This window comes from Mustela lutreola, chromosome 4 (genome assembly GCF_030435805.1).
Source record: "Mustela lutreola isolate mMusLut2 chromosome 4, mMusLut2.pri, whole genome shotgun sequence".
In the NCBI taxonomy this organism is placed as follows: domain Eukaryota; kingdom Metazoa; phylum Chordata; class Mammalia; order Carnivora; family Mustelidae; genus Mustela; species Mustela lutreola.
Genome location: NC_081293.1, coordinates 160,891,126 through 160,915,566, shown reverse-complemented (window position 1 = coordinate 160,915,566; position 24,441 = coordinate 160,891,126). Strand labels below are relative to the sequence as shown.

At 46.7% G+C, this 24,441-nt stretch overlaps 1 long non-coding RNA gene across 1 annotated transcript; it reads left to right on the top strand.

Moving 5' to 3' along the window:
- Positions 1-5,022: 5,022 nt before the first annotated feature.
- On the top strand, positions 5,023-12,112 carry LOC131830422 (uncharacterized). Its single transcript, XR_009353150.1, has 3 exons — positions 5,023-5,300; positions 10,755-10,974; positions 11,763-12,112. It is a non-coding gene; the product is annotated as an uncharacterized LOC131830422 (long non-coding RNA).
- The last annotated feature ends 12,329 nt before the right edge of the window (positions 12,113-24,441 follow it).

Below are 24,441 nucleotides of genomic sequence, written 5' to 3'. Positions count from 1 at the left end.
TTTTGCCAGAAGAGACGTTCTCCCATTTTTAAACCAAGCACTGCTGTGAATCATGCCACATTAAAAATGAAAGTTTGTACTCATGGCAACTGACAGCGCTGGGCAATGGAAACAGTTCTCTGTTAGAAACTTCATGAGGCTAACAGCGCCCCTCAAGAAAGGTTTTTAAAGAAAACTAGCCATGTCGTTTGCTGGGGTCAGAACATATGCTGAAGGTTCCCTTCTTGGAGTCACAGCCCACTGAGAGAGAAGTTGCTTCCATGGGGAGGACACGGTGAGGGGGAATCACCGGGCTCCCAGGAAAGAGCACTCACTCGGTGAATTCTTCAGAGCCTGGGAACTGCCATTTCCACATGTGTGACAAGGGAGCATTAGAGCAGGTGTCCAGTGAGCACGACTAGCTGCACGACTCGGAGACTCTAAGAGTAACTTGGCCATTGGAGAACTCCTGCCTACCTTTCTCTCCTGACTTCCTTTCAATGCTCTCCTTCTTGGTCCAGACCCCCCACCTCCAGCATCAGAGCCCCCCTGTCCTGCTTTAGTTTCACCTCTTTGCTGTCCCATGGTGGAGGGACTGACTCCTAAAATGCTGAGTGACTCTAGCAGACCCCAGCAGGACAGCAACAGAGACCTATCCCTGAAAAGCTGATGCCTCTCTCTCTCTTTCTCTTTCTTTCTCTCTCCAGACTCTTTTAATCCTAAAACTGAAATGCCCAGGAAGGAAACAATTCTTTTCAAAACTTTAATAGTAAAATAAAGTTCCATCCAGAGACCACTCCATCTGCACCTCTCACTCACAGGAGAGAAACCTGATGCTCAGGTGTGTGAAGTAGTTTCGCCAAAGTCACACAACTGGTAATGACAGCACAGGGACTAAACCCCAGGTTTTCTTGATCACACAGTGTTATTCTTATTAACCAGGAAAGGGGGAAAGGAACAAACATCACTGAGGAATTGTTATGTGCCATGAATCTTGAATGACCTAGGGGAAAAAAAAATGATATCATTGGCCCCACTTTACAGATGAGAAAACTGAGGCTCACAATAACTTCCCCAAATTGTTCTTGGTGGCAGGCGAATGTAACACTTTCCTACTTTCAAAACCTTGCTTTATCTTTCCTATGCTGTCACTTTTAATTCAAAAGAAGAATTGTTCCCCTAGAACTTTTCTTCGTGGGAAAACTTGAACTTTTTAAAAAAATGGATCTTGGGCTAGCAGGTTAGATCTCAAGGCAGCCCAAGTTCAAGGTGAACTGCTTAGTGCCAAATAACTTGTTTTGGGAGCAGGAGGGTGGAGCCGTAGAGCTGACAGAAGGCCACACGTGGGCTACAGTGTGATTCCTCCTGAGATCCTGGAAACTTCAATGTCCCTTCAGCTGTCCCTTCAACTCATGAAAGACTTGAGTGTGTGGAAATTTCCTGATGGAAAACGGTGAAGGATGGCCAGAACTGGAAGCAGGTCATATGAGAGGGGCACTAAGGAGAAAACCCCAGAGAAGTCCCAGGGAGGGCGCATCTCCCACAAAGCCAGGGCATTAATTAGGTTTCAGGTCGAATTTTCCCAGGACTGGGGTTAGGGAGTGGGCGACCGCCTGTCTTGCTGATTCCCCTGGGGGGAGGCCAGTCACCCCAGGAAAGCTGTCACGTAGGCCAAAGGCCATCTCAAACTGTGGCTCTTGGTTGGGGTTTCTTGGGGGCCAAGGGAGGGGTGGGGCCTGTGTCTTGGTTAACGGTTACAGCTTCATTGCAGGAGGTCTCACGGCCCCCTCCCACATGAACACACACACAGCATCAGGCACACCTGGCAGGGGCGGTCTACAGGACAACACATGTGTATTAGCCTTGGCTTTTGTTTAAAGCACCCGCTCACAGCTCTGGTTCGGGGGTATTTACTATGTGAAATGCAGAATGAGTATGTCTGGTGGCTGCTGAGGCAGGGAGGGCTGTCTAGTGGGGCAGGAGACCCCGCGGTACATGGCCATCTGATGGCCACCAAAGAGGCTGTGCTGGGCAGAGGGCACCAGGGTGTGGGGGGCAAATTGTGCCTGAGGGCCTCAGGGTCCGCGCCGCCAGCCAAGAACAGGAATTACTTATCAGGAACAGCAGCAGGAGGGTGGGATTTATCCAGGAGGGAAAACTGAGACTTTGGTTTGAGAAGCCAGAATCCACTAGAAAAACAGAAAGATATCAGCGGGAGCCAGAGAAAGACATAACCGGTTCTCAAGAGAGCGTGCCTCCCACATCAAACCGTTACTAGCGTTGGTTTAACTTACCTTTACCATCAACCGTCCACAGCCACCCACACCCAAGACAGCTTCCCAGCAGCCCCAGATCTCTGATCTAATTTTATCCTGGAGAAATGTGGATTTAGAAGGAAACATACAGAAGCCTCGCTTGGGAGAAGGAGGCTGGTGGAAGCCAGGAACTCCAGGCCCCTGGAGAGCACACGAGGTAAAAGGGAGGGTTCCATGTGGGCAAACCCACAAAAGGCCCCGTGTGTTTGAGTGACAATATTTTAGGCCACCACCCAGTGACCGTATTTACCCAGCTCTGGGCAGGGTGACACAACTCTCTGGAATGCGTACCTTATTTTTGTTCTGCCTGGGTATGTAACCATAAAATGAGGTCTCTGCCTTCAGAGCAGAAAGGACTAATCAGTCTGGTCGGTCTGGGCGGGAACCCTGACTGCGTTTTCCTTGGGCGGGCAGCGTCTAGGCCGGAGGACGTGGTGTCCCAGGAAGCCTCGCTGGGTGTCTGGAGTGACGTGCCCCCGTGTGGGAGTGTGTCTGTGTAGAGAGGTGTGTTCGCAGCTGCACCGAGGGTGCAAAGGGAGACGTATGAGCACGACGCTATGACTCAGGCCCAACGGTGGCTGGAAGAGGAGACAGCACCCGTGAACGCAAAGATCAGTCCTCTCTCCTGGGCCAGCCAGACATCAGCCTTCCCAGATCCCGTATGGTGGCAGACTGTCCCTCAGTGTGTCCTTCAGTGATGCCTAGAGGCTTCTCCCCTGTGACCCATTATCAACACACATTGACCTATGGGTCCAATCTAGTCCCAGTCCAGATCCCTGCAGAATGAAATCTTTTGCTCCACGAAAGACACTGATGACACTAAGACAAGCCACAGACTGGGAGAAACTACCTGCAAAAGACATATCTGATAAATCACTGTCACCCAAGATATATCAATTGTAGGAGTCTACAATCCAACAATACAAAGACAAACAACCCAGTTAAAAAATGGGCAAAAAGAAGACACAAAAGAAAACATATTATACACATGGCAAAAAAGCATTAAAAAAGATGCAGAACATACTATCCAAATTAAAATGACCATGAGATTCCACTACACACCTATTAAAATGGCTTAAATCCCAAACACCAAATGCTGGCGAGGATGTGAACCACCATGAGATCCCAGTGGGGAGAGAGAACAGCCCAGCCACTTTAGAAGACAGCTGGCAGTTTTTTACAAAACTGTTTTGCTAGAAACACTCTCACCATATGATCCAGCAACCATGCAGCTTGGTATACAGCCAAAGGAGCTGAAAACTTAAGTCCGCTCAAAAATCCGCACATGGATGATTATGGCAGTGTGAATCACGATTGTGAAAACTTGAAAGTATCCGAGTTATCCTTCAGTGGAAGAAAGGATAGGTACATTTGGACCATGGAATACTATTCAGCACTCGAAAGAAATGAGCTATTAAGCCATGAAAAGGCATGGGCAACCCTAAGTGTGAATTACTAAGTGAAAGAACCAATCTGCGAAGGCTATATACTATATGATTCCAGCTATAGGACATTCCAGAAAAAGCAAAACTGCGGAGACAGTAAAAAAGATCAGTGATTGCCAAGGGCTGGGGAGGGGCAGATGACTAGCTGGAGCACAGAGGATTTTTAGGGCAGTGCGACTACTCTGTATGATACTGTAATGGGGCATATCTGTTATTAGAGGTTTGCCAAAATCCCATCGAATGTACAGGAGTGAACAGTGATGTGAACTATGTGGCTTGGGTGGCGAAATGTGCCATCAATTGGTTCATCACTTGTAACAAACATATCACTTTGGTGCGGGATGATGCTTGTGGAGGAAACCGCGTGTGTGCGGGGTCAGGGGGACGCAGGAAATCTCTACGCTCCACTCAACTTTGGTGTGGGCCTAAAACTGTTCTTAAAAATGTCTATGAAATACTCAAAGAAACAAAGTAGAATTCTTATCTCAGGAAACACAGAATCAACTACTACGCAGACCCCAGCGGCAGGAATCTGCTCAAAAGAAACAGGGAGGAACTGTAAATAAGAAAGAAAAGTTTGCTGAAAACCATGTTCCCCTAGTTTTATAGATGTTAAAAATGTACTTTATCATGTCTTCTGGGATAGAGGAGTTTCATATATTATCATGGTATCTTTTAAGACTGTTTGGAATTTAAAGAAAAGGGAATTAAATAGATGTAAATACTATGAGCTCTTATTTATTTACTTATTTACTTGAGAGAGAGAGAGAAAGAGAGAGAGGGTGAGCATGTGCATGATGAGGAAGAGGGGCTGAGAGAGAGAATCTTAAGCAGGCTCCACGCCCACCATGGAGTACAATGTGGGGCTTGATCGCAGGACCCTAAGATCATGACTGAGCCAAAAGCAAGAGTCAGATGCTTAACCCACTGAGCCACGTAGGCGCCCCACTCTAGACTCTTTATAAGCCAAAAATTATTATAGATTTTCCAACCAGAAATTAAAAGGCCACTGACACATCGCACGGGCTTTCATTTCTAATAAGGTAAATATTGACTGCTATGATCTACATGAACAAAAACGCTCTTTGGGTTCTATCCACTTTTTTTTAAGATGAGAGGTTTCTGGGTTCCCCAAAGTGAGAGAAACCTGTGGAGCCTCCCTGGCAAGTGAAAGGTGCGTTTCTTACTATGACTCATAAGGAGCCATTGTTACTTAATTCCAAGCGTCTTTAAAAGTCTCTGGCTGGGCTTAGTTAGGTTTTTGATCCTTCTAGTTTAGGAAGCTGGCTTTGCTCACTTGAGGGACTGTCACCCAAGTTAACTTTTTTTTCCTTCTTCAATTTTTGTCTATAAAAGAAAGCTATTTCTCCACTCACCACCCTTCTGACACCAAATGCGTGGGTTTTTCGCACCAAACAATTCTCCAATATTCTGAGAACACTTGGCTGAATGTCCTGTAATTTAACTGAATTCTGACCTTGCCCAGGATCAGCGCAGACCCCACAGATTAAAGAGATTGGTCACCTAAGACTGACTCTCCTTCAGAAGCCACGTGTAAGAGGTAAGTCCCCAGTTCACCATCACTTCTGTCTGTGAGATATGGTGGTTTCCACACCCCACCCCTTCCCCCCGGGGGCTGATCCTTTGCTATAAGGATCACTTTACTTGGGAAACACTTTACTTGGTATGACTGGTCAGTTAGAAAGGATGCAAACTGGCAGATGAAGAACTACACGTGGCAGCATGGAGGACCCCAAGTTCAGGAGCTCCTGTCCCTGCGGAGTTCCGGGGTGTGCCACCCCCCTTGGCACCTGGGCACGTTCACCGACTTAGAAGCTCTGACCCCTTCACTCAGGGATTTTTATGGAGGTTCTCTTAGAGGTATGTGTGCTTAAATCCTTAGTCATGGGTGATTAAGCCCTAGCCCCTTTTCTCTCCTTGGAAGTTGGGGGTCCAGGAAGGGTGGCAAAGGAGTGTGGCTGAAAGGAGTTCCAACCAATCAGGTGGTCGGTTTCTCTGGCAACCTGCCCCCCCTTCTAAAGCTTGGGACGGGGCGGGGAGCCACCGCTCATCTCATTAACAGAACCTCCTGTCCGGTTTTGAAGGGGCTTATTACAAATAACAAAAGGCGTTCCTTTCACTCTCACCACTCCTCCGGGAAATAGCTAGGGTTTTAGAAGCTGGGCACCAGGGCCTGGTGTTTGGTGAAGACCGAACACCTATTTCTTCCTATGTCACAGTATCACAGTATCATACAATATCACAGTATGTTGCTGGTCATTTTTGCCCTGTCTTCTACTTTTTTCCCTTTTTTCCTTCATTTTTGTCTTTTTTCTTTTTAAATTTTTATTTTCCTCATTTTTTTCTTATTTTAGTTTTAACATTTTTCTTTCTCTACTTTTAGTCTTTTCCCAGTTTGCTTTTTTGCTTTATTCCTTATCACCCTTTCTTCTTCTCATTTTCATTTTTTTCTTTATTCTTCTCATTCTTTATTTTTCATTTTTCAATATTCTTTTTGGTTTTCTCATTTCTCTCTCTCTCTCTCTTTTTTTTCATTTCTTTTTTCTTTTTGATGTAGTAAATTAGTGTTGTTAGCACTGAGTCCCACACGCTGCAGGGCCTCTCGAACATCTCTGCTGAGGAGGAAGCCCTATGGGGAATGCTGGCCTCTTAAGGCCTTTGGCAAAGATCATGACACCCATCACAGTATCTCCAGAGCCATGGATGTTGAAGCTGAACATCGAAAACTGCTTTCCCTTCTTTCCTTCCAGCACCTCTCTCTTCCCCTGAATCACTGTTTACCTCTGAAACCACCCACTAAGAAGCAGGACAGCGACCCCCACCACTCTGTCCCTCTGACCAAGGCCCCAGGCAATATCTCTGTTGGAAGGAGCAGCGGCCACAGGGTATGGCCCTCAGCAGGAATGATGGGACCCTTGCCCTCTGCCAGACTCCTGTCACACAGATGTCAGCCAGACCCTCGCTTCCTGTCCTTGGAAGCTCAACCTTCCATTCCCTGTGTAGCAGGACCCCAGCCAAGTTCTCAATCTCAGTGGGGATTCGTGAAAGTCAGACATGTCACCAGGTCACCCTGAGGTTTTTGTTCCAGTGAATTCCGGATCTCTCCCTCCTCTTGCATGTTTCAGCTGCCCCTGTCTCGCCATCCCATAGCTGCCCAGAGAGGCTCAGCTCCTCTACCTGATTTCTCCTGAACAGCACTCAGTCAAGGCCATTACCTTTCTTATTAGAGGTTCAGGGTATAAGTGTGGGGGTTCCATCAGAGAAGAGCACAGCAGATAAAACAGACTGTCAGTCATCATTAGTCTTAAAGCCTCTGGCATCCCCTTTCCCTCGGCCCCATCCCTCCCTCACTGGGAATGTTCGCTGCTGGTCTCTTCTGTTTCCTCCAGACTCAACTTCTTCCTGGGTCCCTTTGTTCCCCTTCACCTCCCTCCGCCTCACCCTGGTACACCTACTTCAACCCCCCCCCCCCTACCAACTTTAAAAAAAAAAAAAGGCAAAAGAAATTCTCTTGACCCTGCAATTGCACTACTGGGTATTTACCTCGAAGATACAGATGTAGTGAAAAGAAGGGCCATCTGTACCCCAATGTTCATAGCAGCAATGGCCACAGTTGCCAAACTGTGGAAAGAGCCACGATGCCCTTCAGCAGATGAATGGATAAGGAAGATGTGGTCCATATACACTATGGAGTATTATGCCTCCATCAGAAAGGACAAATACCCAACTTTTGTAGCAACATGGACGTGACTGGAAGAGATGATGCTGAGTGAAATAAGTCAAGCAGAGAGAGTCAATTATCATATGGTTTCACTTACTTGTGGAGCATAAGGAATAACACGGAGGACATGGGGAGACGGAGAGGAGAAAGGAGTTCGGGGAAATCAGAGGGAGAGATGAATCATGAGAGACTGTGGACCCTGAGAAACAAACTGAAGGTTTTGGAGGGGAAGGGGGTGGGGTTGGGTGATCCTGATGGTGAGTATTATGGGGGACATGTATTGCTTGGAGCACTGAGTGTGGTGTATAAACAATGAATCTTGGAACACTGAAAAAAATAAAATCAAATAAAATTTTTTTAAAAAGAGTATTCCTTTTTATTTTTAATTATTTAGAAAGTTTTCCAACTTCATTGAGGTATACTTGAAGCATGAGAAACTAGTTTGGGGCTACAACAAATAAGCTCCCAGGAACATTCACAGAGAAGTCTTGGGTTTCACACTGTCCTTTGTTTCGGTAAATACCTACGAGTGGAATGATTGGTTGTACAGCATGAATGCGTAACTCTTTAGGAAAATGCAAAACTGATTTCTGAAGTGGTTATACCACCTTACATGCCCTCTGCCCACCCTGGCCTTATAGGAGAGTTTCAACTGTTTCACATCCTCACCAACACTTAGTACGGCGGTCACGTGATTTTCAATTTAGTCCACTTGTGGTTTTGTTTGTTTGTTTCAATGCACAATGGTTTTGTTACCTCTTGGCTTCATTTCTACTAAAGGGAAGCATATGTGTAGGTTTGCAGAGAACAAACCAGGTTATGTCTGTGGTGTCAGTGAAATGAATAGTGGCCCTCTTTCCCTCTAACTTGTCCTGGTTTATATAATAAAATATGTGGTTTCTCTAGTTCTAATCTTGAGGGACATGCCCCCAAGCTGTCTATCCATAGCCACAAAGTCTCTTCAAGGCATTCTGCTCAACAAAGACTCTTCCCTCCTTTACAAGGGAATTTCTTGCTTTTCCTAGTGGAGCTCTATCTCAGGACCCCAGGATCATGACCGGAGCTAAAGGCAGCTGCTTGAGCCACCCAGGCACCCCCTTTCTTGCTTTTCCTAAAACAATTTTTTCCTTACCACAGAAGGATTACAGGAAGCAAGGAGAGGCATAATATAGAGATACCCAAATAAGGGCAAAACCTACCCACAGAAAAACCTGCACACAATGTTTACTGCAGCTTTCTTCTTAATTCCTGCTATTTGAAAGCAACCAAGATGTCCTTCAGTAGGTGAATAAACAACCTGTAACATCCAGACAATGCAGACTTATTCATCAATAAAAAGAAATGAACTATCAGCCCCTAAAAACCTGGGGGAACCTTAAATGCATACTGCTTAATGAAAGAAACCAGTCTGAAAGCCTGGTTCCAGTTACATGGCATTCTGGAAAAGGCAGAATTATAGAGACAGAAAATCAGCGATGGTCAGGGATGAGGGGTGGGGAGGGATGAATAGGAAGAGCCAAGGAGACTCAGGGCCATAAAAACTGTTCTGCGTGATACTATAGTGATGGGTGCACAACGTTATGCACTTGTCAAGACCTACGGGAGCGTAAGAACACAAAGAGTGAAACCCATGTAAACCATGGACTTTAATTATATTCTATCAATTTGGATTCATCAATTTTAACAGGCATACCTCGCTCATGCACCGTGTTCACGATCGGGGAAGGGGGGGGTGGGCTGTGGCAGGGTGGGCGGAGCGGGTGGAGAGAGGAAGAGGTACATGGGAACTCGGTATGTATTTTCTGCTTAATTTCTATGTAAACCAAAAACTTCTCTAAAAAACAAATCTAGTATTAAGGAAAAATCCCGGCAGACCTTTGGCAGAAATCGATTTGCTAAATCTAAAATTTAGTGGAAATACAAAGAACCTAGATTTGCCAGGACACCGGTAAAGAAACTTGAAGTTGGAGGGCTTAGGCTGCCTGAGTCCCGGGTTGACGGTAAACAGGTACAGTCACCAGGACAGCGTGGGACCGGCATAGGTAGGCGGGCGCACGAGCAGAAGGGGACAGGGCACACAGAGGTGGACCTTCAGGGGCAGTCACTGAACCCACGTGGGGAGAGGATCCTCTTTGCAACACATCATGCTGGAGCAACCGGACATACCCAGTAGAAACAAAGAACCTTGACCCCTACTTCGTACCACACACACACACAAGCACCTCAAGCCAAACCAGAAAGCTTCTGTGAGAACACAGAGCTGAATAAAGTTTCTTAAGACGGGACAGAAAAGCACTGATTAGAAAGGAAATAACCAGTAAATTGTCTTCCATCAAATTAAAGACCTCTTATCAAGGAGCACTCTTAGGAAAATGAAAAACAAGCCTTAGGCTAGAAGAAAATATTTTATATTTATATGTAAAATAGATGTATGGATGCATCTGTGCCTATAAGCATATGCTTCTGTGTGTTCACATGAACTCGCACAGGCATCTGGCCAAGGACTCCCTATCCGGAATACACGGTCATGTCCACCAAGTGATGCTCAAACAAGAACCAAGACAAGAAGCCTGTTGCTGGGAAGGGACCATCCTCATGGCAACCTCAAGACCCATCCATCACTGCAGGGGCTGTTGGTCCCTTCCTTAGTCATCCTGGTAACTGTTTGGGGAGGATTCACATGTGTTTACAGAAACCCAGTGACAACCCCAAACTCAGGGGACCCAACTGAGCTTTCAGGGACCCTGTGGCCTAAGGGGAGTCATGGCTGTCCACCTTCCTGTCTAAAAATGAAGTGTCAGGCCACTAATCGGTGAGGGTTCTTTCTGCTCTGACCCCTCAGTAACCCCATGGTTGGGGACCTACTGTCCTGTCCAATAACAGGATGGAGAGGGGGTTGCCTTCCTATTAGTTCTTTCCCCTTTGCGGGTGTGCATCCCGCTTGTGAAGTTGCTTGCTTACACTCAGTGTCCAGAATAAACCTTTGCTTAGCTCCTGCATTACATGACCTAATAATAACAAAAATAGCTACTCTAATAAAAGGTACTTTCCTGACCTCAAATCAGCTCTGAATAGCAGGTGTAACGAGTCACATTTTAGAAACTGGGAAGAAGTGAGCCTCAGAGAGGTTAAGCCACTTGCCCATGATCACAAAGCAGATACAGGCAGAATCAGCCTTCAAACTCAGGTTTTTCTAACCCCAAGAGCATTCTACACTCCCAGTAGGAGCACAGTGTTTACTTGCTTTTAAAGAGTTATACTCCTTTAATGCAGACACGGCCTTTCAGGAGGGCCTGCAGAGGCAAACGAGTCTAAGATTCACGACATCTCCAGTTCGTTGACACATGGGAAAACAGCAGGAACCTAGTGATGTGGAGGTGGGAGAGGAAGCTTGGAGCAATTCTAAATAGAGTTCTTCTGAAACTACCGATAATGAAGGTACCTAACACTATTGCATACAACGTTTGAGCACTACAGTAATCCCATGAAATAGGTAAGATTTTGCAAAATTCTCACAATCTCGGGAGGTAGGTCCCACTGTTAACCCCACATAGCAGATAAGGTAGCTGAGACATGAAGTGGTTAAGACCTTACCCACAGTAGCTGCCTAGCAAGTGCAGGGGTGGATGGGTTCCAGAATCCTGTGCTGTTACTCCATTTTAGTTCCTGTTCAGCCCTATCACCATTTGATTTACGTGTTTATTTCCTGTGCTCTTCTTCCTATCCTGTTAGACTTTATGGTCATAAGAGTAGGGAACTAACCCCTACTTTTTTTTTTTAGTTTGTTTATATATTTATTTAAGAGAGAGTGACAGAGAGAGAGCACAGGTGGTGGGGAAGGGCAGAGAGGGAGAGGGAGAAAAAGGCTCCTCGCTTAGCAGGGAGCCCGACGCAGGGCTGGATCCCAGGATCCCAGGATCATGACCTGAGCCAAAGGCAGAGGCTTAACTCACTGAGCCCCCACAGGTGTCCCAAGAACTAAACCCTCTTGTTCACATCTGTGAACCTAGCTACTTGAGACACTATAGATGCTCCAGCACTAGTTTGTGAATAAATGAACAGGACGCATTACATTGCTTCCTCTTAGGTTCATCTCTTCTAACAGCAGGAGGAGGAGCCTAATTCATAGGAACCTAGCAGATTACTGAGGCAGGGTTTTCTTGGGAGGTGATGGCTTTCCAGAACTTGGTGGAGAGTTCTAGATGAGTTTGTGGAGATGAAAGGAAGCTCGTCTTGCCCTCCTTTTGTCTCTCCCTGGTCCCACCCCACTTCTTTTTCCAGGTTTCTGCAGTGCTGGTCAGGATGGAGGCACCCCTCACCTTCGCCATCGCCAGAACAAAAGCCCCAGTGAACCAACCACCATGTTCCTTCCGAGAGAAAGTCTGTGACGTTGTCCCTGCTCTTCTTCCCACGTGCAGTCTGTGCTGTGAAAGCGACAAAGAGAGGCTCAGAGCTCATTTGTTTGTTTATTTTCAAATTGAAAGTAAAAATAGGGGCACCTGGGTGGCTCTGTCAGTGAAGCATCTGCCTTCAGCGCAGGTCACGATCCTGGGGTCCTGGGATGGAACCTTGTGTCGGACTCCCTGTCAGCAGGGAGTCGGCTTCTCCCTCTCCCTCCCCCTCTGCTCCCTCCCTGCCCCCATTCTCTTTCTTTCTCTCAAATAAATAAAATCCTTTTAAAATAATAAAAAATAATAATAAACTGAAAGTTAAAACATTCTATTTCCAGGGCTGTCACCGAGGGCTATGATTAGCTGGTAATAGACAGCAATGTGTGTCAATGACATCAATTTTAAACATCATTCACCATTCATTGTTGAAAAAATTCCAGAATGTGGCTGTCCACCTGATTGAGGGAAGAGCTCAGAACTCATGCAGGGTCACTGGCAATGAATTATAACTCTTATTTTCAAAATATTAATGTCTTGCTTATTACCATGCTGGGAATAATCAGGGGCTCCACTTTGTCCCAGTCACTTGTATGGGAAGTCTGTTGGCTTTCACGTGTGAAGAATTCCTTGATTTTTCAAAAATGCTTTCACATTGCACAGGAGATTTCCACTGGCACTGGGTTCCCTTGGAGGCCCCAGTGAGTCGTGCCCCCAACCATCCCCCCCCCCGGTATTTGTGCCCCAGTTTGGTCCTCTCCCTTGAGCGTGGACTAGATCTGTGACTAACTCTAACCACAGCAAAGATGCTGCGACAGTTCTGGGACTAAGCTGTCAAGAGTCCTGGCGGCATTTCTTTTGTGCTTTGGGCCACCCTGGGCCACCATCTAAGAAGTCCGATTAGCCATATATAGAGGGAGAGTCCGTGAGACACAGAGAGAGAGAAGAGCCCAACTGTCTTGTGTCAGAGCTGAACCTAGTCTCTTGTCAACCCACTGGCTCAGTGTGTCACCTGCGTGACCTCTGGCCACCCAGCAGCAGAGCCAGACATCTAACACAGCCCAGACTGTACAATTGTGATAAAATAATGCTTGCACTAGGATGCTAATTTGGGGGTTAGCTTATTATGCATCAGCTCATCACCAAAACATTATCTGAAAGCAGAGCTCCCTAATCTTGGCTATACATCACAACCACACAGAAATCCAAAGTGCCATGTCACAAGGTCCCAGCCTTTCCAAGGCTCTGATGTGATTGGTCTTGAGTGAAACACCATTTTATGTACATAGTTTAAAATTTTATGGTTAAAACCTATCCACGGGATGAATGGATACCAGAAGATGTGGTACAGTGGAATATTACACAGTCATACAAATGAATGAGATACTCATCCATGCAACAATGAGAAAGAACCTTCCAAACAACTCAGTGAGAGGAGCCAGTCACAAAAGACCACCAAATGGGTGATTCCATGTACACAAAACTCCCCAAACATTTGGAGCCATAAAGACAGAAAGTAGACTGGTGGTTGCCAGGGACTGAGATTGGGAGAAATGGGGAGTGATGGCTCCATGGGGAGGTGAAAACATTCTGGCACTAGGCAGAAGTGGTGGTTACCCAATGTTATGATGAAAGTACTAAATGCACTACATCACTTACGTTGAAAGGAACATGAAAAATGTTAATTTTATGTTATGTGAATTTCACTTTGATAAAAAAGAAAAATAGAAGAGGAAGACTGAGAGGATGTTGAAGAAAAGAGCAAGGGAAGGACTGGACCACTCTTGGTGGCTTGTGAGGTGGAAGTCGGTGCTGCCAGCGGAGCAATGGGAGTGGCCTCCCCGAGCAAGTGGGGAAAGACGAAACAGAGGCCACCCTGGCAGCTCCAAGGAATGCATCCCTGCCAGCATCTCAACTGTAGTCCAGAGAGACCTGTGTTGGGGCCATAACCTCCAGGACCATACCTGATACATTTGTACTGTTTTAAGGCACAGAACACAAACATACATCCACACACATGCACATACCTCACACACTGACATTAGCTCTTCTTTCTTAGAAAAAAAATTTTCTTTTTGGATGTATCCATTCTAAGCTTTCCCGTATATGTAGTGTCATGTAATCACCCCAGAATACAGAACAGTTCCACCACACCCAAAACTCCCTGTGCTCCCCCTTGGCAGTCACGCATTCGACACCCCTGCTCCCTGGCAACCGCTGATTCATTCCCCAGTGCTATATTTTTTTCTCCTTTCCCAGAACATCCTTGCCTTGTTCCAAATCTCAGGGGGGAAAGCATTCACTCAGTATTTATTTTAAATTATTTATTTATTTATTTGACAGAGAGAGAGCGCGAGCACAAGCAGGGCAAGGAGAGGGGGAAGCAGGCAGAAAGCCCGATGCAGGGCTTGATCCCAGGACCCTGAGACCATGACCTGATCCGAAGGCAAATGGACTGAGCCATCCAACCGCCCCTTAGTTTTTATTTTTGAACATATCTGTTGTTGCCACATTCTGTTTTCCTTCATTGAGAGTCTTTATTTCACCTTTATCCCTGAAGGACGTTTTCACCAGATAGAGAATTCTGGGTGGACAGTTTTTCTCTTTCAGCACTTTAGAACTATTGTTCGATTTCCTTCTGGCCTCCATTGAAATCCACAATAATATAGATGGATGTTTCCCTCTTACAAAGAGCCATTTCTCTCTGGACAATTTTAAGGTTTTCTATGTCTTAGTTTTTAGCAGTTTGTTTTTGCTGCTTCGGGGCATGGATTCCTTTGGGCTTATCTTATTTGAGATTCACTGAGCTGTTTGTAAGTTTATGTTTTTCACCAAATCTGAGAAGCTTTTGCCCATTATTTCTTCAAATACTTCTTTTTTGCACCATACCTCTTTCCCTCTCTGGGACCCTGACAAGATGAATGTTAGATTTCTTGGTATAGCTCTACATAACCTCAAGCCTCTGTTCATTGTTTTTCTAATTTTTTTCTCTTTGTTTCCATATTGGATAATTCCTATGGATCTGTCAAGGTTACCAACTCTTCTCTACTCTTCTCTAGTTTGCTCTTGACCCATTCACTGAGTGTTTTATTTCAGTTTTTCAGTTATTGTACTGTTCAGTTCCAAACAAATTCCTTTTAGTTCTTCTATCTTCTATTTCTTTGCATATCTATATCTATCTATCTATATATATATATTTTTTCTTATCTTTCCATTCATTTCAAGAGAATTCGCCCTTACTTCTTGGAGCACAGTTACAATCATTTCTTTAGCAACCTTAGTTAATTTCAACACATGTATCCTCTTATAGTGGGTACCTCTTGGTTGTTCCTTTCCTCATCAGTTGGTATTTCTCTTGTTCCTCACATGCTGTGTAGCTTCAGATTATATCCTAGTCATTTTGAGTATCATGTTATGAGAATCTGTGTCTTGTTTAAATCCTAAAGAGAATGCTGGATTTTGTTTCATTTTGCTTTAGCAGGCATTTGGATCTGGCTAAGCTACAACCTCCAGTCCTGACCTGCCTTCTGTGGACTGTGGTTCCAATGTCAGTTCAGTTTTCAAAGACTCAGCAGAGCTGTGTGGATCTGTTCTTTGTCACCCAGTGGCCGTTGGGGGGCCTGGGTGATGCTCTAATCCACAGTCCAATTCTCAAAGCACATAGAGCTTAAGACATAAGCCCAGGAGTTCATATGCTTCTCTCTTAAGTGCTATCCTTTCTGGTTCATACTGATGCTCTCACTCCCTATGGCCCTCTGGTCAGAGAGCTAGGGCATTAGTTTCCCTGATATACCTGGCACTTTCTAGGGCATGTAGGAGTATGGGGCCAAGCAGTGGAACGAGAGAGAAAAGAAGAGCAATGGGATTTGGGGAACATAGCTTCTGGGGTCAGAAGGAATACTTTCCTCTCTCAGAGCTTTAAGCACCTTCTTGGCTATTGTCACCATGGCTACTGCTGCTATGGGATTAGCTGGGGGTCCAGGTGGGGGAATGGAAGGAACCAACCAGGGACTTTCCTCACTCTCTCTGATCCCTCCCCCACCCCCCCCGCCCTGAGACCCTTTCCCCCACTGCTTGGCCCAGAGAGCGAGGGCTACTTTAACAGCGCATTCTGTTTTCATCTGGTATGCATTTCAGGCTGCCTAGGAGTTGAGAGGTCAGATGATTCCAGAGGAGAAAAAATGGGACACTCAATCCAGGTGGCACTTGAAATTCTGATCTCTTTCCCCAATCCACTTGCTCCTATTCCCTTTCATTTGTCCTCAGATAGTTGCTCCAGGCAGTCTGTCCAGGATTCAGTGTTGCATTCAATAGGAAAGGCATGGTGGAGTGTGCGTATTCCTTTTTTTTTTTTTTTTTTTTTTAAGATTTTATTATTTATTTGACAGAGGGAAAGAGAGAGAGCACAAACGAGGGGAGTAGCAGGCAGAGGGAGAAGGAAAAACAGGCTCCCTGCACAGCAGGCGGAGTTCAATGTGGGGCTGGATCCCAGAACCTTGGCATCATGACATGAGCCAAAGGCAGGTGCTTAACCAACTGAGCCACCTAGGCACCAGAGTGCGCTTATTCCATCTTGCTTAGAGCAAGAACCCATATGTATCTGTGTGTGTGTATATATATATTTTTTTCTCAAAGATTTATTTACTTATTTTAGAGAGAGAGCATGCATGCATGTGTGGTGGGGGGGGGACAGCAGGAGAGAATCTCAAGCAGACCCCCCTGCTTGCATAGAGCTGGATTTCATAACCCTGAGATCATGACCGGAGTCAAAATTGGAGTCGGATGCGTAACTGACGGAGCCACCCAGGCACGTCCCCCCATATATATTTTTTAATCTAATTCTATAAACATAAAGAAACCTTCTTTAAACATCAGACACCATGCCCAAAACTAATCGCCAGGATTGCCTTCACACGGCCTCTGTTAGCTACATTCTTCCTGCTGGATTGGGCCCTCTGGCCACCTCAGGGTAGGCTGACGCATGGTCTGCCCTGATAGGGTGCTCCTGAGGCTGGGAGTCTTGCAGTGGGTGACCATGGGCATCAATTACCTCTTCTGTAAAACGGGGGTAACTACAGCACCCCCTTTATTGTGTCATTAGGATAAGATAGATGGCGCATGCTTTCCCCAGGGGCTGGCCCACAACAGGCACTCAGCAAATAACCATTTTTATTTGCTTCTCCTAGATGCGTGGGCTCAGCTGAACCAGCACATGGACTTCCCCTTGACTCTCCAAGGACTAGCAGGTCTCTGGGATCAGACTCCATTTTTAGTGATAATTGGATGCTTGCTGCCACCTAAGATCTGACTTGACAGCTATTTAACACTTTACCATGGGAAAAAACCAGCAGCTGTTTCCTGGTGGCAGTCAGATGGCCAACATGTCAAAATGAGCTGGCATGACCCAGTACTTTACCTACGGTCAAGTTTCAGAGACCTCACCTTCTTTAAACAATTCCATTAAAATGTTTTTTGCTCAATTTCTGTGAAGAGGCAGGGAAAAAAGATAATATGTATTTTCTTCTAGCATTTTAACTTCATGTATGAGGTCACACTTCAAAGCAGCTTCCACACATTTGGCAAGAGTTCAGGGAGAGTCTGGGCAATGAGAAGGAGTGATGTCCCCACTTCAGAGGTGGGAACCAGTGACTGGGTCAGTAATATTCCACTGCCTTCACTGAGAAGCCCAACAGGGACCATGGCAGGAGAGAAGGAAGAGGGGAGTGTGGAAGGGAATACGCCAGGCAACTGCACTGTGGGGACCCCATAGCTTTGAACTTGTCCACAGTCTCTGTGTTGTTAGTCTGCCCTGAAAACCTCAGGCACATGGATCTAGAAGTGAACCAGAGCAGAAGGATTATCACAGCCAGGCTGATGGAGATGTGGAATTAGGGAGGAGAGTGACACCAGATGCATCCGTTCTTAGTAGTTACTGCTCTTGTCAGAGCCTGAAGTTCTCTACATGGGCAGCAGGGAAACAAGCATCCTCTTCTTATGACTTGGGGGGTGGGGGAGGCGGAGATTAAATGAGATAATGTGTATGGCATAGTTGTGGGGACTGGGTGCCCATGGACCTTGATAGCGGTGCTTTCTTTTTACAACACAGATGTCCCATGGGACCTGTCTGCCTCCAAGATCTAGTGGAGATGATCCCAAATCCCCAACCTGCCTTCTACCAATGAGGGGGCTTCCAGCAAAGTCCTGGGCATCAAGTTTCTTGCTTCCACTTCATTACACTCTCTTCAGTTTTTAAATCTAACCCAGATGTGGAATGTAATAGCTCCAGGCTCCATGTAACCCCCCCTCCCCACCTTCCCTCAAGGTCATGTGTATGGTCCAAGGGTACTGATGCCTTGGATATGGAGGAGATTTACATCATAAAAACAAGGCAGCACAAAATAGCCTACAGACAGCCTGGTTTGTTGGGGGTTTTGTGCTTCAGATGTTTCTGCCCATCCTCCTCGCCCCTTTCCCACCCCATCCCATCTGGTCCCCCTAGAGCGCTGCTCCGACCCTGAAGGCCTCCCACCACCTCTCTGAGGCCTTCTCCTAATTCAGACCCAGGCTCTCACTTTCCATATCTAAAGACTCATCCAGTTATTTTCCTAAAGACATGTGGCTCTTTCCCAAAGGCCTCTGGGACCAGCTGGTAGAACACAATCCATCTGCTTTGCTCTGTGATCTCCCCTCCCCTGGTGTTCGAAGGTGGCCACATCAGTCATTAGTCATCTAACCCTCTCCTAGAGCCCATGTTCGTCACCATGACTGCCGTCTTCCCAGCGCCCGGCACTGCTCCCAGCACCAAACACGCCCCTGATAGACACCACCTAACTGGCTGATGACAGAAATCATTTTGTGATGCAAATCCAATAACCAGTCTTTCTAGAACAGTAGCACTCCTGTCATCACCACCATTACAGGTCATGGGATGTTACTACTAATTTGGGCCACACTGAACTGAACGCCACTTCCCTTGAGGCCCAGTGTCTGACTTGGGCAAGTCACTTCACCAACTTGACTCTCCAATTTGTGACCTTTAAAACGAGGGTGATGATCGCTCCTCCCAGAGCAAATTCACTGTGAACCTACTGAAATTGAACAGGTAGGTAACACGCACTTCTAAATAAACATGTTTTTGTACCTAATTTGTGTGTTGGCAAGTTGGTGTTCATTTTCTAAAATGGCTCCCCAAACTATATACAGTTTGGGCACCATGAACCTGACTCCTGGTTGGTGTTGTGAGAATGTGTCAAGCTGGCTCTGGAGGGCTCCGGGAACCGAAGGAAGCCTTGTGACCCAGGGGGTGGGGGGTGTCCGGGAGGCTGGAACAAGTCCCACAGGCACCCTTCCCCCACTGACAGGCCCGAACTTGGGCAAAGGGCCTGAGTCCAGCTTCTCCCAGGCAGAGACTGACCCATCCTTTTCTAGGGGTATCAGGAAAGGAAACTCTGGACTCATGCAGGTGACCTTGTAGCATTCTACCAGCCTTTGCCAGCACCCCCCCCTTACCCCTCCTTGCCCAAACTCCTGTCCCTTCCCCTCTGGATGTCATGATGCAGTCAAAGGGGGAGGAAGTGTTCCAGCCAGAGTCCCCATACCTTCCCTAACTTAGCAAAGGCCCTGTTGTGGCCACTTGACACATGGTTCTTCTGTCATTTATTCCTGTCTTCTGTCTTCTGACCCTCAGGTACACAGAATCAGATTATGGGTGAATCACCATTCTTTGTTCATGACATGCTATTGTCATTGGTCCACATCTGACCTCCTGTTGCTTCCTTAGGCTTTTTGTTTTACTTTGTAACGTAACAAGGACTGAAAAACCATCACTCAAAACCAAAGCTAGAACCGTGACAAAAACCTACAGCCTGCTCTGGGGGCCCCACCCCATTTGTATTTTCAAACACTGAAGTCCAAGCCCATCATACCACACCTGGTCCTTCTCACTACCCTCAGCACCACCGCAGGGAAGCTGGCTGAACGGTGGCGGGTCAGGGCTGGGCCAGGTCCAGTCAGCCAGACCAGACAAAGCTCCTTTCTCATGGAGGAAGGGGAATGGATAGGGATAAACAGAAATCCAGAAATTTCTGTTTGCCTCTGATGAACCCAAGGGATCCCCCCCCCAGAACTGTTAACTGTGTCTGACATCAAGTAGGGGCAATGGCTAGATGGAACAAGGCCCAGGAATTCTGTGTTCCCTGAAAAGCTGGCCATAAACATTAGTCTTCCCGTAAATGCAGGAGTTGCTCCCCTGTGAGCTTGCCCTGAGAGAGCTCATGGCCAACACCTCATGATGGTGAGCCCAAGCCATCTGATCTAGCTGGGGGCTCAGCAACCACAAGCCAGACAAGCCACATTCCCTCTAATCCCCCCCCCCCATCCGTCTCCACCCCAAGACATACTGATTCCTTTAGAATAAATCAAACCGGGAAGAAAGTCTCACCCAAGTCGAACTTACCTGCTTGAAAATCTCTCAGATTTCTATTTTGGAAAACCTTCTTTTCCCCTCCTTAAGTACTGCCTTTTAAATGCCTTTTCTTGATAACGAAGAGCTTTTGGATTGATATTCAACCCTAGGTAGATTTCCTATACAAGGGCAAAAAGAAGCAGATCAGCGTGGTTCATTTAATTGAGACCTTATAGTTTCTTTGTGTGGTCCATTTCGGCCCAGGCATGGAACAATTTCACAGAGATGTGGCTTATTGCTGCAACCAGGGCAGGCTTGAGGTCAAAATACAAAGAAGTACCACAAAATCAATTATTTCCTCTCCAAAGGGCCTTTTCCAAGTTGTTCTCAGGTGAGAAGTTTTTATCAGCACCAGTTTAAACACACGAAAATTCCTCCCCAGGACATAGCATGACTCAGACAGATGGGTGGTCAGGTTAGGCAAGCATCAGAGAGCAAGGGCCGTCTAAGGTTCTGGGCAGCCCGCATCTCAGCATCTACATCTGCACAGGCCCGTGCAGTAGCAGATAGTGACCAGGAGAGCCGGGCTCCTGAACAGAGGGCCTAGAAACATGAACTCTGAGCAGTTGTAGCCAGAGAGAAAGAGACCCCTTTCCTATTCTAGTTGAAGCCCTCGCAGAAGGGGTGAGCCATCCAGGGCAGACTGGAGGGCGACAAGGAAGTGTGTGGGTACAGAAGATCGATAGAGAATGAAAGAAGACACTGTCAACCGGAAGGGCCTGAAACATTTCCCACAGCTCCATCAGGCTATGGTTTCACCAGCCATTAGTGTGATGAGCTTGGAAGTGCATACGGAAGATACACTCTATATTTATTTGTCCTTGGTGCCTTCTTACTGAAGTTAATGATTCAATATTTTATTCTGTAGCATATGATCGACCACAGGACTGTAACCTAATGACTATCCCATATACAGATTTGCCTGATTGGAAAGCCCATTCCTTCCCTGGGCAGCCAAGTCTCCAAGCTGGTGATGAGTAAATGGGAATTTGGGTCCTCTATGGGTGACACGAGAATGCAAATGGCATGAGCACTGAGGGTCCACCTGTTGGCTTCACCTGGGTACTATTCTGGAGCTGGATGCCACCAGGCACCCAGACAAACCACTATCACCATGGCTCCTGCATGGCTGTGAGTGAAAGGAAGAAGGGGATTCTGAACTACAGATGGCTTATTTTCCAGGTCAGCTGGAAACCATCCAGGTCAGCTGGGACCATCTGCCTAGAGCAGAGAAGGGGGGCTGGCTGTGGGGGAGGGGATCTGTGCTCCATCGGTAGAGGAACATCCTGCCGACAGCTGACCGTCTGCATCTGGGAATGTTTATGGCATCTGCACAGGTGAAAGCCTATTTGTATTTGCATTCAAGAAAAGGATAGTAATAGATGCTCACTTAAAGGCCAGTAATGTCAGAGCAGGACGCTCCTATTAAAGAGGTAACCTCAGGTTAACGAGATTTATCAGTGCAGAAGGACAGCAGCAGCAACCACAGAAAGATGGGTGGTAAGGGCTCCCACGATGGGGAAAGAAATAGGGTGTTTCTGGTTACAGCTGCATTTTCACGCGAACAGTCCATGAATGTGACGTGGACCCATGAACAGGGTATGACTGAAAAGCAAATCGGTCGACAGAAGAACAATGTGGAAAATTTTGCAAAAGGATTTTTATTTTTTTATTTATTTTTTTTTTCTTTCTTCTTTTTCATTTTTTTTTCCTTTTTTTCAAGACTTTTTTTTATTTTTATTTATTTGACAGAACACAAGTAGGCAGAGAGGCAGGCAGAGAGAGAGGAGGAAGCAGGCTCCCTGCCGAGCAGAGAGCCCGATGCGGGACTCAATCCCAGGACCCTGAGATCATGACCTGAGCCGAAGGCAGCGGCTTAACCCACTGAGCCACCCAGGCGCCCGCAAAAGGATTTTTAAATTAATGTTTGTATTCGTTTCCTATTGCAGCTATAACAAATTACCCCAAGTGCAGAGGCTTAAACCAACACCAATTTATCTTAGTTTTGGACGCCAGACATCTGAGATGGTTCCTAAAATGAAGGGAACAGCGGGACTGCATGCCTTCTGAAGGCTCGAGGGGAGGATATGTTTCCTTACGTTTTCCAGTTTCTAGAGATGGGCTTGTGGCCCTTGCTTCCACCTTCAAAGCCAGCAGGGTGCTGTCTTCAAGTCTCAGTCTCTCTCTATCTCTCTGTACACACACACACACATATGCACACTTCTCCATTTCCACACTGTGCCTCTGCATAACCCTTTCCAGGGAATTAGGATGTGAACAAACATGGGGCCTGAGGGCTTTATTTTCTCTACCACAGTGATGAAAATGGTGAGTCTTTAAAATAACTTATTTTGGGGGCACCTGGGTAGCTCAGTGGGTTAAAGCCTTCGGCTTAGGTCATGATCCCAGGGTCCTGGGATCGAGCCCGGCATCAGGCTCTCTGCTCAGTGGGGAGCCTGCTTCCACCTCTCTCTCTGCTGCTGCTCTGCCTCCTTGTGATTTCTCTCTCTGTCAAATAAATAAATAAAATCTTTTTTAAAAAATAAAAGAAAAGAACTTATTTTGTAATAATTTAAGATTTACAGAAAAGTTGTGAAGGTAGTACAGGCTAGTATGTCTTTTAAAAACACTTTTTTCATCTCTGTTTAGGTTGTACAAATATTTTTGCATTGAAAAATAGTTGAAAACAAATGAGCCATCTGTGAAAGTGCTCTGTGTTCCTCAGGAAAAGAAAATGCTGTTTTGTGCAAGGCGTTGGCGAGCCCCCGGCTGCCTTCAGAGGAGAACCACACCGTGTTCCTCGATGGGAGCTGCCAGTTTCCTCCACCCCTGGGGACTCCCTGGGGCCCAGACCTCATGACCGTGACTGGCCCATGCAGACCGGTAGAGTAAAGATGACTTCTCTCTACCTGTTGGGAAACACATTCCACTCAGCAAGTCCTTCTCTGTGTCACCTCCTTTCCGTTTCCCTCAATTGTTGCCTCAGATGCTTCTGGGCCTTCGCCACCTATAACCGGCTGGGCGGGCAGTGCCTGGGATCCTTTGCCAGGCAGCTCTCCTGAGTCCTCTGTGCCTGTGTGGTGAGCTCGCTGTCCTCAGGGATACTTCCTGGAAGTCTTAGGGACACTGAGCTCCCTTTACTGGCTCCTGACAGAATCGCCCCCTGCCATTTGGAACAGAACTAACACCAATGGTGATTTGAGGCTACTGATAGGCACGGTGGCTTCCAAACTCAGGTGTGCATCAGAATCACCTGCCGTACTTGGCAAGAAATACACCACGAAATGACTTTGGAATGGCTTGTTGCACAAGAAAGCAAGGAATTACTCAAACAGTAGTGAGAACATGTCCAAATGACACGGTTACCAGATCGAAGGCTATAAATCTGCGACAATGTGGGCATTGCAAATAGTGATGATGATGCCTTATCAGCTGTTGTATAAAAAAGAAGCCACCAGTCCATACTCATATAATTAGGTAAACAAGTAACTAAATAAGAGAAAGTTCTTGCTGATCGTGTATATATCCCCCCCCCCCCCCCCCCCCCGCCGAGATTCACACACTGAAATGCTGCTTCTGTAGATCCAGAGCGGGGCCCAGAACCTCCAGGCACAGCAGTTACAGAAGGACCTATCTGTCGTGTCATTCCCTTCCTGGTCCTCTGGTGAAACCCAGCATGTGCCAGGTGATGTACAAGCTGGGATGCCGAAGGGTGACCACTTTCTGGTCCCTGGAGCTCACGGGCGAGGTGCTACTGAGACATTTAAACAGACCCCCGGGGGGTGAGCTCTGAGGCCTGGGAGCCTGGAAGAATGAAGACGTTGCCAGGTGGATGGGGAGAAAAAGGCATTCACGAAGGAGGGAAAAGCCACGGGGTGGAGGAGGGCAGGGCACGAGGGTGATCCTATTACATCGGCTGTGAGTGTGCGGCAGACTTGCCACAGCCCAGAGAGGCGAGTGCAGTGCACACAGACTCCTGAGCATGCGCCCCAAGCAGGCAGTGGCCTGGGCATTTCTGTGGCCACGTAATCACCACCACAAAAACTCTGTACACAGATGGAAACGGCACGGCGAGACCGAGGGACATTCCCAAGGTCACAGCGCTGGT